Source organism: Pinus tabuliformis, chromosome 3_2 (genome assembly GCF_031772625.1).
Source record: "Pinus tabuliformis cultivar Carrire ecotype Pingquan chromosome 3_2, CPIR1, whole genome shotgun sequence".
NCBI classification, from domain to species: Eukaryota; Viridiplantae; Streptophyta; class Pinopsida; order Pinales; family Pinaceae; genus Pinus; species Pinus tabuliformis.
Window position 1 is genome coordinate 1,099,526,122 of NC_142302.1, and position 14,163 is coordinate 1,099,540,284.

The window sequence follows — 14,163 nt, forward strand, 5'->3', positions numbered from 1 at the left end:
CACTCATTCATATATGACGAGGGGGCCCTTTTAACTCAGTGGTAGAGTAATGCCATGGCAAGGCGTAAGTCATCGGTTCAAGTCCGATAAAGGGTTCATGTTTCCCATGAAGAAAGAAGGCTCGGGTGTCCATTTCTCATCGTATGATCCACATCTTCTCAAGATGAAAACCCTTTTTCAGGGACGAAAATTATCTGTCATGATAGGTTTCAAGCAAAACATTTGTTATGACGGAGTCTCACAACTAATATGGGGGGGAGGACCACTATATTTTTATCAATAATAGTCTTCTTCATTGCTACTATAGGATCAGTATATAGTTTACTCAATATTTGTCAATTTTGAACATATCAGAGGTATTATGGATACCTGGTAATTTCAAATTACCAGTCTTCAAAAGAAGTGGAAAAAACAGAGGAGAAGTAAGTGAACCTGACCCATTGGCTTATGAATATATAAGCTACTCTGGTATTGAAATTTGATGGAGATTTGGAAAGTGGACCTTTTCTATTCAAAATTAATCGATCTTATTTAGTTGATCGAACTCCCTATTTGGTTGTTGATTGAATGTTTCGTCGGATCGATTTTTATGATCTCTTCTCCCTTCCCTGGACAGAAAGAGATATAGATCCTGAAGTAAGTCCATTCCGAGCCGAATTACGGACAACGTATTTTCTCTGTTTAGACGAAATTGATACACAAATAAAATATGTGATTCTGTTACGATGTACTAAATATTTTCATATGAATGTACCGTATGGTGATTACACCGGTGAGAAACGGATCGAAATTAAGATGTGAAAAGAGAAAACAAAAGGGAAAAAAAAGGGTTTCACTTTTGGATCACAATGGTTCAATATATAACTTCTTGCTATAGAAGGAGAAGAACTTTGGAGTCATTTCATTTAGCTCTATGAGTTATGAAAAAATCGACTCGTTCCTGCCCGTAGACTCATTCGTATCGGACCACGATGTAGTATACATAGAGATGGATGAGAGAGAATAGAAATACTCCTTTTCATTTTGTTGCATTGCAGAAGGTTCAAGACGAGAATGAATAAAAAATATTGAATGGAATATATATTGTGAATAGAATCTGGTCAATGGAAGGCAGAAAGCGCACTTCCCTCCCCTTAAATTGTTCCATCGATGTTATTCAATAGGTGATTCGAGGATCAGATAGGAACTCTGAAAACTCGGGATCGAGCGATCATGCATTTACCTATATTGAATCGGTTCGGTCTAGTTTCAAATATATGTTCCAACAACAAATCTTCAGAACCCTATTTTTTTTGAAAGGCTGATGGATGAAAAATTGTCCCCAATTCATCGTATACCTTTTGATCATATAGGGTGCTCGGAAATGGTCGAAATAGTGAAATAGGAGGATCACTATGACTATAGCTCTTGGAAAGTCTTCTAAAGAAGAAAGAAATTTATTTGATACTATGGATGACTGGCTACGTAGAGACCGTTTCGTTTTTGTCGGTTGGTCCGGTCTATTGCTCTTTCCTTGTGCCTATTTTGCCTTAGGTGGACGGTTCATGGGTATAACCTTTGTGACTTCATGGTATACTCATGGATTGGCCAGTTGCTATCTGGAAGGTTGTAATTTCCTAACTGCCACAGTTTCTACTCCTGCTAATAGTTTAGCACATTCTTTGCTGCTATTATGGGGTCCCAAAGCACAAGGAGATTTGACTCGTTGGTGTCAATTAGGTGGTCTATGGATCTTCGTTGCTCTTCATGGTGCTTTCGGTCTAATAGGTTTCATGTTACGTCAATTTGAACTTGCTTGATCTGTACAATTGCGACCTTATAATGAAATTGCATTCTCTGCTCCAATTGTTGTCTTTGTTTCTGTATTTTTGATCTATCCATTGGGACAGTTCGGTTGGTTTTTCGCACCTAGTTTTGGTGTAGCAGCTATTTTCTGTTTTATCCTCTTCTTTCAAGGTTTTCGTAATTGGACCTTGAATCCATTTCATATGATGGGAGTTGCCGGAGTATTGGGTGTTGCTCTTCTATGCGCTATTCATGGTGCTACCGTGGAAAATACTTTATTTGAAGATGGTGATGGTGCAAATACGTTCCGTGCTTTTAACCCGACTCAAGTCAAAGAGACTTATTCCATGGTCACTGCTAACCGCTTCTGGTCCCAGATTTTTGGGGTTGCTTTTTCCAATAAAAGTTGGTTACATTTCTTCATGTTATTTGTGCCAGTGACCGGTTTATGGATGAGTGCCATTGGAGTAGTTGGTCTAGCTCTAAACTTACGTGCCTATGATTTTGTTTCCCAGGAGATCCGTGCAGCAGAAGATCCTGAATCTGAGACTTTCTACACAAAAAATATTCTCCTGAACGAAGGTATTCGTGCTTGGATGGCTGCTCAAGATCAGCCTCATGAAAACCTTATATTCCATGAGGAGGTCCTACCCCGTGGAAACGCTCTTTAATGGAATTATAGCTTTAGCTGGTCGTGATCAAGAAACCACTGGTTTCGCTTGGTGGGCTAGTAATGCCCGACTTATCAATTTGTCGGGTAAATTGCTTGGGGCTCATGTGGCTAATGCCGGATTAATTGTATTCTGGGCCGAAGCAATGAACCTATTCGAAGTGGCTCATTTCGTACCGGAAAAACCTACGTATGAACAAGGATTGATTCTGCTTCCCCATCTAGCTACTCTAGGATGGGGAGTCGGTCCTGGTGAGGAAATCGTGGACACTTTTCCATATTTTGTATCTGGGGTACTTCACTTAATTTCTTCTGCGGTTTTAGGTTTTTGTCGTATTTATCATGCACTCATAGGACTTGAAACTTTAGAAGAATCTTTTCCATTCTTTGGCTATGTATGGAAAGATAGAAACAAAATGACCACAATTTTGGGTATTCACCTAATCTTGCTAGGTGTTGGTGCTTTTCTTCCAGTGCTAAAAGCTTTGTATTTTGGAGGTGTATATGATACTTGGGCTCCCAGCGGTGTAGATGTAAGAAAAATTACGAACCCGACACTTAACCCAAGTGCTATATTTGGTTATTTACTAAAATCTCCTTTCGGAGGAGAAGGATGGATCGTTAGTGTGGACAATCTAGAAGATGTAATTGGAGGATATGTATGGTTAGGTTCCATTTGTATCTTCGGTGGTATCTGGCATATCTTAACCAAACCTTTTGCATGGGCTCGCCGTGCATTTGTGTGGTCCGGAGAAGCTTATTTGTCCTATAGTTTAGCGGCTCTATCCCTCTTTGGTTTTATTGCTTGTTGTTTTGTTTGGTTCAACAATACCATCTATCCCAGTGAATTTTATGGGCCCTTCGGCCCAGAAGCCTCTCAAGCTCAAGCGTTTACTTTTTTAGTTAGATACCAACGTCTTGGAGCTAGTGTGGGGTCTGCCCAAGGACCTACTGGTTTAGGTAACTACCTTATGCATTCTCCGACTGGAGAAATTGTCTTTGGAGGGGAAACGATGCGTTTTTGGGATCTCCGTGCTCCTTGGTTGGAAACCCTAAGGGGCCCTAATGGTTTGGATCTGAGCAATTTGAGAAAAGACATACAGCCTTGGTAGGAACGACGTTCAACAGAATATATGACTCATGCTCCTTTAGGTTCTTTAAATTTTTTTAGCTGAGGCTTTCCCCGAAGTATTCTTCTATGTATTGTGCATTGATTCTTCTTCTTCTGGTTATATTGTTCAGCTCACTCTTTAAGCTTCCGCAAATTGATAGTAGAAGTATATTATAATATTTTTCTTTGGTTATATTGCATTATTGGGTTAATATATAGTCAGAATTTATATATGGTATCGGAGCTGTGAACAATATATGGAGAAGAGAATTTGAAGTTTGAAGTTCGGGGTTGCAGGTGCAAAATCGAATTCTTATCATACTTCAAGGTTGGCCAATGGCATTCAATGGATTGAGACTCGAGTATGCCTTGGAAGGTAGATCGTATTACATAGCATGGAAAGATCACATGGAGGCTATATTAGAAGACAATGGCTTGAAGGAATTCATTGATCAAGAAATCCAAAAGCCAGCTTCAACTAATGCACAAGAGTTGGCTGAGTGGAAGAAGTGTGGCGAAGGTGAGACAGATCATCCTTGAGGGAGTTTGAGACAATATTATCTTGAGTCTCCATGGGAAGGATACACCATTTTAAATGTAGAAGAAATTGAAGGACCTCTACCAGAACAGTAGTGACCAGAGGAAATTGGCCCTCAAGGATAAGCTTTGAAGAATCAAGATGGAGAAGGGCGATACTATTTCCACATATCTGAACAAGCTCACCACCTGTAGATATGAGCTTAGCAATGTGGGAATAACTACTACCGATGATGATATGGTGAGCCTCGCTCTCCTTGGCCTTCCAAAGAGTTGGAATAGCTACCAGGACTCTATGAATGGAAGGGAGAAACTGCCAGATTGGGAACGACTATGGTCAGATCTCATGCAGGAGGAGATCAGGAGGAGCACACGAGATGGTTATTCATCCAAGAATGATGATGAAGGAAATCTGGCCTTAGAAAGTAAGGCAAGGAAAGGGAAGGGGAAGGCTTCCCATGCTAAATCGAATTCTTCTCATGGAGGGAAGAAGGTTGACAAGTCTAAAGTGAGATGCTTTAATTGTCACGAGATGGGACATTATGCGACTAATTTCCCATTGAAGAAGTCCAAGAAGGGATCCTTGAAAGGATCGGAAGGTGAGGCATTAGCCTCTTAGTTCGAAATGGACTTTACCCTCATTGCATGCATGGTGTCATCGATGATGGGTTATGTTTGGTATCTTGACAGTGGAGCCTCATTCCACATGACTGGTGATAAAAATTTATTCAGTGCCTTGGAGGAGAAAGACCTCAAGATGCGCATAGAGATGGGTGATGATGGAAGGTATAGTGTTTCAGGAGTGGGCACGGTTGCTTTTCAGAGGGAGCATGGAGCTCCTCTCACCTTGACAGATGTGATGTATGTGCCTGGACTGAAGAAGAACTTGGTATCGGTCACGATGTTGGAGGACAAAGGCTACGATGTTGTCTTCAATAAAGGAAAGGCATTCCTAAGACACATATCCATGGGTCAGACCAAGAGGATAGGGATTCAGGTGAAGAATCTCTATAAACTAGAGGTAGATGATTATGTAGCATTGAGTACGAAAGTAGAATTGGTGCAAAGCCAAGATATTGGCGAGTTGTGGCACAGGTGGTTGGTCCATTTGCATCATGGGGCTTTGAGGATAATGCAACAGATATCTACAGGACTTCCCAAAGGTAAACTTGAGCAAGTTGACACATGCAAAGGTTGTACCTTAGAAAAGTACACAAAGTCCTCCTTTCATGATCGAAACAGTCGAGCAGAGGCTATCTTAGATCACGTTCATACTGATTTGTGTGGACCATTCTCGACAGAATCCACAACGAAGCAAAGGTATTATGTGATTTTCATTGATGATTTTTCTCATAAATGCTGGATTTATTTCATGTAGAAGAAGGACCAAACCTTCACAAAGTTTTGTGAGTTCAAAGCTTTGGTCGAGAAAGAGTCAGGGAAGAAGATCAAGGCCTTGAGATGTGACAATAGTGGAGAATATGTCTCTCAAGAGTTTAAGGAATTCTGTGCAGTGGAAGGAATTAAACGAGAACTGATGGCACCTCATAACCCACAACAAAATGGGGTGGCTGAGAGGAAGAAGAGAAATATTGTTGGGGCAGCACAGGTGATGTTGCATGACCAAGGTCTATCACTTCACTTGTGGGTTAAGGCATGCAACAAAAAGGTCTATTTGCAGAATAGAAGCCCACATCGCATACTTGGGATGAAGACACCATAGGAAGATTTCTCCGGTAAGAGACCAGATGTGGGTCACTTTAGGATCTTTGGCTCATTGGTATATTTCCATGTGACAAAGGATGCAGGGAAGAAGCTTGAGCTGATAGCAGAGTTGGGGATACTTGTGGGGTACAGTGATACACCTCACAACTATCGGGTGTACTTGCCTACCAGTCGAAGGATAGTGGTTCGCAGAGATCTAAAGTTTGATGAGTAGAAGGCCATGTGAGTTTCCCTTGAGAGGGAGCTCCAACTACAGGCTGTGGAGGAACTGTTGGTTCCTAAGGAGGAGGAGCCTCAGACTGATGTGGAGTAGCTGCATGCAGAGGTTCCAGGAGTGGAGATATCCACACAAGCAGAGTCTTCCAGAGATGGATGGAAACACACAAGAGAAGCTGACATATTGTTGGAGGATGTGAGAGAGAATGTGGGAGCACCATCTTCTCAGTGTAGACAGAGGAGGTAACCTGAGAGGTACACTGGATACATGGCCCTTGTTGGGGAATGTGTTGAGACCGAGCCATCTTCCTTTGAGGAAGTAGTGCAACAACCGATTTGGGTTGATGCTATGGTGGAGGAGTATGACTCCATAGTTCATAACAATGTTTGGGATGTGGTTCTGAGACCGAAGAACAAGTCAATTGTGAGTTCCCGTTTGCTTTACAAGGTAAAGAAAGCTACTGATGGTAGTGTGGAGTGTTAGCACCTAAATCTGCCTTAGGCTAAAGGAAGGTAAAAATTAGGGTAACCAAAAACCACGCTCAGTCTGGTAGCTAGCCCTACCAGAATAGGAGAGGGCTCTCTCTGAGTCACGCTCAGTGAATAGGTAAGAAAAAATCGGTCTGAGATGACTTACAATGAAATATTGATCTTAGGCTAGTAAGTGAAATGGATACAAGAAACAATTTTTATGAATGACCGAGCTTCTGGGATGGTATGGGACTAACGCTCGGCAAAGAACAAAGAATTTAATACAAAGGCACAGATTATTCTGTGAGGCAAGGCAGGCGGAAAATGTAGCAATTTAGTTTGAGGTAACGCGGAATGAATAGATTGCTGAAGAAAGTGAAAAGGGCATAGTTACATGAATCCTTTTCAACAGAAGAAAAAAATTGAACATGAAATTTTCCCACAGGCAGAGCAATAAAATTGAATTCTACCTAATCTCACTCAGAAAATTTCACTGGAAATGAACATGAATTGAATTATGAAACATAACGAAATACATATGAAAACATAAGAGACACATTTGCTACACTCACAACCACAAGAATCTCATGAAACAGAGCCGCTGCCTTTCATTAATTCTCTGTCAAAATTACACAGTGAAGAAACAAAGTTTCTTTTCCACAAGTCTCCCAGAAATTACAAGCCAACTAACCCTTTGCAAATAGTTTGCATACAATATATAGAATGTGTAAGGAAGAGATAGAACGCCCAAGGGTTGGGGAGTTACTCGTGTTAGAAAATTATATATTACGGAGCAATGGAACACATAAAATATTACAGAAATATAAACACAGAAAACACACAAAACAAGAGTGACACAGATATACGTGGTTCACCCAGTTTGGGCTACGTCCACCCCGAATAGCCAGTCCTTCCTTTCTATTATCCAGCAAAATGAAGAGACACAACCTACAGCAAATCCGCTGTAATATCCTCTGTTTTTTCTCACAGTCTCACATCTCTGTTTCTTGCTCACAGAATACACATCTATATCTCAGCCTCCAATACAATGCCCTCATACAAAGAGAGGGGTTGCCTTCTAGGGCAAAAAACCCTAAACTAAACATAAGTTCTACCGTCAGATCATCTGCCTAATGAACGACCCAGATTGACTAGAAATTACTATACTTTTACAAGGCAATTTTACATTTATTTTTAGCTTCGGGGGTGCTGCACCTGAGCCCCCACCGAGGGACCGCTGGCCCTCGGACCCCCCAGCCGGGGTGGATCGGCCCCCCTGGACCCCCGCGGGGGGTACAAGTCCCCCCCGCACCCCCCCACGTGGAGGGGTGTACAAAATTCCTGGGGTATACATCCGGCTGAAACAAATACCTCTGAACAATCATGCTCCACACACAACAACTCGAATCATTGCAAAACGGAGATGGAGAGACAACCATCAGCTACAGGTGCAGTGCTACAAACATGACATTTGGCTTGGGTGACCGTTTACCTTCCTTCGCCACTTGGATAGAAGACAATCTGGAGAAAAAACACTTTAAATGCCACCTTTGGTGCCAAAAAAACCGAAGTGTAGATGAGTGGGCCCACTTGGAGAAGTTGCGAACCGAAATTTCACGAAACGGAAGCAAATTTGGCAATTTTTCCTCTGTGCGCCGCACCATTTTCTCTGTGCGCTGCGCTACTTTGGGGCCTATTTTGGGGCACTTGCAGGTGTCCAAAATGTGTCCAAGTGGGCTTGTTGGAAAGCCTATCCTGTCTACTTTATAACCCCACTAGAATTTTTGAATTTGGTGCTCATTTGCACCTCCAAATCTTCATTCTCCCAAGACTGCTTCCTGTGTGTCAAAAAAGTGGCAGAGAGGCCATTTTTGGGTGTTTTTTTGACCTTTTTGAGACTCATATCATGCCAAAATTTCTTGTCCGGGCACTAGTAGTCATGACTTTCCATGCTGAATCCAAAAATGCAAACTATTCCTCATTTGGAGCTTTAGAATTTTAGCGCCGCCCCAGTGGCGTGGCGCACAGGGAGAAAAACCTTGTTTTTTGCCCAAAAATTTGTGAAGTGACCAAAAATTCCCCAAATTTCTTGAAATTTGGGCTGGAGGTTCCCTATGGGGTGTTATGATGGGCCAAGGAAGCCTCAACCAAGATTCGAAGCTAATCTTGCTCTTTTGCCTCTTTTTCCTTTCTTGTTGCTTTCCTCAATTTTGCTTTCAAACTCCTTATCCGGGCCCTTGCACTCATGTTTCGTGTCCTGTAACGATAAGCCATGTGTCTCAGTAAGGAAAGGTCCAGATCGGCCTTGTCCAGTAGCCTCTCCAAGTGTATGTTCACGCTTTCGAGATGGGCCTCCTGATCCTCATTGATTTCTTGCTCCAATGATGTGAGCTCAACTCTTCTCCTTTGAGTAGCTTGGCGATGCTCACAAATGTTTTGCAGCTCCATAATCACCTACTGATCCTCAAGCTGCTTGTTTCTCTACTCTAGGTACTTCATGTTCCACTTCGCCCTCTCCAAGTCAAGGGATAAAGACTCAATCACTGATTGCTGCTCCTGGATGATCTGTGTAAGCTTTGCATTTGTTGGTTCTGCATCTGTCTCATCATCATGGAGGAGAACGAATTCGGTCTCTCGTTCACTTGATGGCCCTTCCTCCTGCATTGGCTCCTTACCTCTGCCCTGCTCATGTGATGCCGATGTCGGAAGCGAGGCCCCTTCCACCCCGGGTGGAGATAACACTCGCTTTTCTGCTGCAAACAAGGGTCTACTGCCTCTCTGATAGGTGATGTATACTGGCATAGTAGCAGTCTCATGTCGCTCATACTGATGAGATGGGCCACCTATCTCATGCCCTGCCTCTGATACTACCTGTGGATCACTGAAGAAGTCATGGGAGATGAATTCCTCCCAAGCAATACCCTGCAATCCCAACTAATAGTCCACCAAAATCCGGATAACAGAAAAGTGATAAACACTGTTGAGTTGCTGTCGAGGGGTCTTGTGCTGCATGAAATTTTTCATCCTCTCTATGTTCCTGCAGATGAAAAATGGGAGGTTCATCATTCTCACCCTGGTAAAGTGCATGAGAAACTTGATGTGATAGGCATAAAGGCGAGAAAACCTGTCCTCACAACTGAAGTATTTCATGATCAGTTTCATGAGCGGAGCATACTCATCTCTCAAAAATCTGAACGAGAAAACTCTCGTGAGTTGACTCAAACAACTGGCCTTAATGTAAGGCTCATAATGATGCCTCTCCACCTTCTTCTTCTTATGCCACTGTTCTCCAACATTTGGTATGCCTGTTGCCATTGATATGGATTCGGGTGTCAATGTGAAAGTGACCCCAGCCAAGATAGACTGACCTCCATGTAGGTGAAGTGCAAAAAGACAGGCCAACTCATGATGAACTCTGACATTTGCCACCCTTTGACACAATTCAAAACATGCTAAGTGCTGGAAACATGACATAGCAAGAGGGCATGCCTGCAACTCAGTGAGGGTGTTTGGCTCATCTCTAACATGTTTGCCACTTGGGTGATGTCTCCTGGGGGCCTGTTCTCCTGAAGCTGTATCACTGTGGGTCTCCTCCTCATATTCTGATGAAACCTCGGATGCCATGACTGCTATTTGTAAACTGAATTTAGGCTGCCCTTTGATTATAGTGAATCTGGAGTTTGATTTAACAATCTGCCACCAAGGGGACAATTAAAAAGGGAGTATTAGGAGGGGGATAATATAATGGGGAATAGGGGTTTATAGGAGAATTTTGATAGGGTAGGTTTTGTGTTTTGGGCAAGGTAAGGTTTTAGGGTTTGTAAGGTAGGGTTTGGGATTTATTTAGCAATAGGAAGAGGGGAAGGGAGTATGATTTTGGTAGGGTTAGGGTAGTGATTATGGGGACAATGGCATAGGGGAATAAGGAATAGGGGTAGGGCAGGAAGAATAACCTTGGCATCAATATCACTGTACCACAAACCCTAGCATAATGGTTTTCTTTGGTGTCTTCTTTGTGTTTGCTTTATGAAATTTTTTTGCATTTTATTACATGCATAAAATCATCATAGTACCCATAAAAATTGGTGCACAATTGAATTTAGGTAGCCTACCTTGCAAATAGAATAGCTCCACAAAAAATTTGAGGCGATTTGGCAAAGTTCTGGGCGTTTTGCCCTGTGCGCCGTGCGCAAAGCCCAGTGCGCTACGCGCTTTGAGTGCGCCGCGCCAGTGGTAATTTTGAACTGTGGGCAGGCTCTGTGTGCGCCGCGCCCGGTGAGTGCGCTGCGCTCCTGCCTGTGTGCGTCGCACGCCTTCAAACTGCCTCCAACTCCCTCAAACGCTCACGATGCACACTCACACCCTTTGCAACATTTCTCGAAGGCTTGGATTAGCACAATGACCTTTGATTTTGATGAACACTTGTATATATAGCCTTGGTAGTGATGTTTTAAATTTAATTTTTAAAAAACCCACTTTTCTAATGTCCTATTCAACACTTTTTCACTGATTTTAATATAACCCTGATTTTCACTTTTCCTCTGAAATTTTGGCTCAAACGATGAAATTTTTGACACTTTTTTTCAGGGATTGCATGACAGAGCATCTGGTCACGGGAATCATGACTGCACCTGAAGGAATCAACTGTCGACTCTTTTTGAACGTTTTGTCATAAATGACACTATTTGACTTTTCTTCAAAACAGAGTTTTGAAGAATAGTCGAAGTCTATCATGATGATGATGAAACTCTGCAGATCATTACTTTGCAAGAACATCCCTCTGGCTTGCATGGCTATACTGGACATATTAAAGACCAAATTGATCAATCCCTAGACATAATGACCAAAAATGACCTTTGTCCGTTTAAGGACGAGACGTTGACTGTTATGGACTTTTTTATTATTTGACACAAAGACATAAGCCAGCAGGAGCCAGACATGAGGGGAAATGACTAGCATGACTTTCTCCGTCAGATCATGGCATGCCCCCTAGCGGAATGCAGCTGAGTGAATGGAGCGGGACACCTAAAAATGAAATGCATAAAGAGTTTTGATCTCTGACGGAGGACTGACCAAACCGGCTCTAACATTGGCTCCAATGGGGTATGGTAGCTCCTTGGAGGTGCCAAGAACGGCAGATCTTTGGGAGAGCAGACAGTGCCTTCATCCATTGGGCTATGGAGTCATCATTTCGATTACAACACAGGACTCTGACTTATTTATGAAACTGAAATGACCAAGAAATTGACTCAAACTTGACATTGAAATGACTCAAAAACTAACTTGACAGACTGAAACCAAACTGAAATAAAAATGGTATTTACAATGACAGTGGAAGCAGCGTTAATAAATCAGCAGTGGTACCGCTTGAGTAGCCGACCATTGATCGGCCCTCCAGGACAATCTTCCCTGTTCATTTCCTTCAGAAGAAAGGCATTTTGACCCCTATATGCTGCAATCTTGAAAGGACCTTTCCAAAGATTCTCGAACTTTACGAGCTTACCTTTCTCTTCATTCCTTGCATCCCACTTCAGACACCACATCATCCAATTGAAATCTATCTGCCTTTGCTTTTCTGTCATAGATTTTCTTTATTTTCTCCTGCAATTTGGATGTGTTCTTGAAAACTTCTTCTCTTTTCTGCTGCAAGTGGACCATTTTATTCAACCTTCTCTGCATGGGATCTTCTTCACTTCCTGCCTCCTGAAGAAGTCTGACTACCGGGGCAGTGAGAGAGGTGGGAAATACTATGTCAACTCCATAAACAAGCTCAAACGGTGACATACCAATGGATTTTTTCCGACTGATCCGATTTGCCCAAAGCGCATGGACCAGCCTCTTATTCCAGATCTTTTTATTTATTTCCAGCAGCTTCTTGATGATGTTGACCAATAATTTATTCAAAGATTCTTCCAATCCATTGCCTTGCAGATGATAGGCAGTTGAGTGACCCAAAATGATGTGATATTTATGACAAAATTCTACCATCCTCTTTGATTTGAAAGCTGTTGCATTATCGGTGATTAACTTATTCAGACAACCAAAGCAAGACAAGATGTTATTTTCAAGAAATGAAATGATTACTGTATCTGTAGCTTGTCTGGTGGGTGTTGCTTCAATCGATTTTGTGAAATAGTCTGTCGCTGTGAGGATCCATCTATGCTTTCCGGAAGAAGTGGGATGAATTTCACCAATGAAATCCAACCCCCATTGCTGGAAAGGAGCGCTCACCTCAATAGGCTTAAGTGGTAAAGACTGTAATTTCTGTTTTCCTTCGAAAATCTAACATTTGTGACAGCGTTTGACCATCTTGTACACATCAGCAAACAATGTGGGCCAATAGTACCTTGCTCTCAAAATTTTATTTTCTGTTGACTTCCAAAAAAGGTGGCCACCGCACTCTCCTCCGTGAAAATCCTCCATGACTTTCTCTGCCTCCTCTTCCACCAAACAATTCAACAAAACGCCACCGAGATCTTTCCAATATAGCGCAGAATTTAGAATGCAAAACTTGGCAGCTTTCAGCTTGAGTGTTCTCGCTTTATTTCTAGTCATGCCGGGCGGTGGTGATAGATTTTTTAGCACATATATTATATCTGACTACCATGGGGACAGAACAAACATTTCAGATACCTAAATGGATGATATTTCCTCGTTCTCATCGGACATAGCAGCGATCATATTGATGTCCAAGGCATGCAAGTTTGATTCAGCCATTAACTTCGCCAATCCCTGTCCTTTGACCAGCTTTGTGGGCTTTATTTCCACATCATATTCTAGCAAGGCTGCAATCCATTTGCCTCTTCTTCCTTCCGGATCGGTCTGCACTAAAAAATCCTTTACAACAGCATTAGGAGCATAGGCCAGAATGTGAGAATGTAGAATATATACCCGGAAATCCTTCAATGCCTTCACCAATGCCAGGGCTTGCTTCTCAATGATGTTGTACTTTAAAGCTGCATCTCTTATAGCCCTGCTGAAGAATGCTATGGGTCTTTCGTGATCATCTCTTTTCTGCAATAATACTGCTGCCATAGTGTGCTCCGAAGCAAATGAAAACAATATGAAATCCTGAGTGTAGTCCGGGCTGACTAGAACTGGAGCTGAAGAAAGGGCCAATTTGACCAAGTTGAAAGATTTTACAGCCTCCTCTGTCCATTTCACTTGGCTGTCCTTCTTGAGCATGTTGGTCATCTCTCTTAAGTGTTCAGCAAGATTAGGCACAAAGCGACGCAGAAAATTCATCTTACCATTGAACGATTGTATCTCCTTTTTATTCCGGGGCAGATCGATTTGCTGAATTGCTTGCACACGTGCTGGGTCAATACAAATGCCATCCTTTGAAATAATATGCCCGAGCAATTTTCCTTCCTCCATGGCAAACAAGCTCTTCTTAGGATTCAGCGATAAACCATATTTTCTGCACTTTTGAAAGACAATTTTTAGATGATGCATGTGCTCTTCATCAGATTTGGAAAACACCGTCAAATCATCCAGGTACACCACCAAAAACACATCCTTCTCATTCGCAAAAGCCAAGTCCATTGCACGTTGAAATGTGGCACCTGCATTCTTTAAACCGAAAGGCATTTTGGCATAATGAAAGGTTCCCCATGGAGTGGTGAATGCTTTCTTGTCTCAGTCATCC